Here is a 1,899-nt window from a genome sequence, read left to right on the forward strand (position 1 = left end):
ACAAAAAAAAAAAAATAAGAGATTGGTTTTAATTGGTTTTACGTAGAATATAAGATAGTATATAGAATAAGGATAAGATATTCGTAATCTCAGAAGTTTATCAATGTTTCTCTTTAATGTAATTCTTCTCTTATTTTAGTTATACTCAGTTTTAGTTAGAAACACTATATAAGTCTTAATGTTCCTTTTGTAATAAGAAAATACAGGATTCAAGTTCTTTATTTTTCTATAATTTTTTGGTCTACTTCCCATTATCTTAAGTGCGTGTTCTGCATCAAGGACTGCAGAAGACTTAAGATAGTAATCGGATTAGCGGGATACGTACATTATCTCAACACCTCCCAATCTTCCACACAACAGTTTGTTACGGGCGGTTGGAGACTTGTGGAGAGATGTACGGACTTAAAGAGAAAAATAAGAGATTGGTTTTAATAATAATACTAATAGAATAATATAACCAGTGTATCCTCACCTTAAAAGAGAAAAATAAGAGATTGGTGAGGAACAACAAGACAAAATGGATGGATTTAAATAAAGATAGGAAATCAGAAAAATGACTCAAAATAGATGTTCCCAAGGATAAACTAAAAATGCATCTTTTCAAAACAAACGATCACAAAAAAACAACAAAAGATCAATAACATAGCACTATATAATCTTATCCCTCGTCATGTGATGTCGTCCGGTGAACCGGCCTACATTAAAGACCGCCACCTCACTCCCCGAATCCCAGAGTGACTGCTTACGTGTCTTCTCTGTACCAAAAACCAATATCCTCGTAACATGTTGAGGGGAAGTTTAACACAATATGGATCGATGGCGCAGTATGGAGGTGAGGCTTAGATTTAGTGGCTTACGGGGGAGGGTTAGTGTAGTGGACTATCCCTGGGATGCCGATGAGAACGGCGTGGGTTCGAATCCCACTTCCCCCACCAGCACTTACTCTTAGTTTGTGGCTGCTGTCCACTTGATCAGAAATTGAGTCTACATTATTGAAAGGATCCCTCCTACGATAGGTACAAAGATTACATCGGTTTCACGTACATGCTATTCACGACAACTTCGATACACGCATATCGATTGAACGCCTATCGACCAAGGACCTATATCTCGTTATGTTAAGTCCATTGACATTAACTTCATGTAATATATGGAAATTAAATAAAAGTTTCCATTGATTGATCAAAAATAGATTTAGTGGCTTACTCACTTAGCTCCAATACGACCTTGCCGAATACCCTACCACCCGCATTCCAGTTTCCCCCCCCCCCCCCTTTTTTTTTTCTTTCTATATTAGTCTATATTCTTTTCCTCTCTTGTATAATACCGTCCTTGAAAAATAGTATGGTATTCATACGATCAACCACTACTTACATATATTTCTCCTGACAAAATTTTTTTCTTTCTTTTTGAGAGTATTTCCTGACAAGGCACTATACTAACTTAAAAGGATACTTTTCAATAAAGATCCAAAAAAAAATTCAGAAAGCGCGATAGAAGATCCTTAATTCATTTTCCCTCGACACTTGACGTCAGCCTTACTAGCATTTGGTTCCTATACTCGCTTGAGAAAGCCAATATCAGATTCGTATTAGAATCGCGATGTGATAGCTGCAGAGATGTGGCCAAACTAAGTCACTAACCATGTTATATACTTCAATGTTTCAGCAGATAAGGTTCAACCGAGAGATTGTATTATCAGCCTTTGGATGTTTTTACAAACGCCAAATATATTTCATTTACGTAACTGTTAATTTAAGTGTACAAGTAGGGAAAAATGTGACAGCGTGTTTTAACAATTTTCCTTTGAATGCTCATATCTCCTGAATGGGTGGAATATTATAACAGCGGCTTTGTTATTAAACACTGTTGGATCTACACTATGTGCTGTTCCAACCA

The 1,899-nt window shown here is 36.3% G+C and overlaps 1 non-coding gene across 1 annotated transcript, besides 2 other annotated features; it reads left to right on the forward strand.

Annotated features, from left to right (window-relative positions):
* Positions 1 to 668: 668 nt before the first annotated feature.
* Positions 669 to 695: a sequence feature (Short protein (VTP21DRAFT_11321, KAL1921605.1) was converted to a misc_feature.).
* A 66-nt stretch (positions 696 to 761) lies between these two features.
* Positions 762 to 785: a sequence feature (Short protein (VTP21DRAFT_11321, KAL1921605.1) was converted to a misc_feature.).
* Positions 786 to 859: 74 nt separating this feature from the next.
* Positions 860 to 932, forward strand: VTP21DRAFT_t99. Its single transcript has one exon. It is a non-coding gene; the product is annotated as a tRNA-Ser (tRNA).
* Positions 933 to 1,899: the final 967 nt, after the last annotated feature.

This window comes from Calcarisporiella thermophila, assembly GCF_041956535.1.
Source record: "Calcarisporiella thermophila strain CBS 279.70 unplaced genomic scaffold VTP21scaffold_8, whole genome shotgun sequence".
NCBI classification, from domain to species: Eukaryota; Fungi; Calcarisporiellomycota; class Calcarisporiellomycetes; order Calcarisporiellales; family Calcarisporiellaceae; genus Calcarisporiella; species Calcarisporiella thermophila.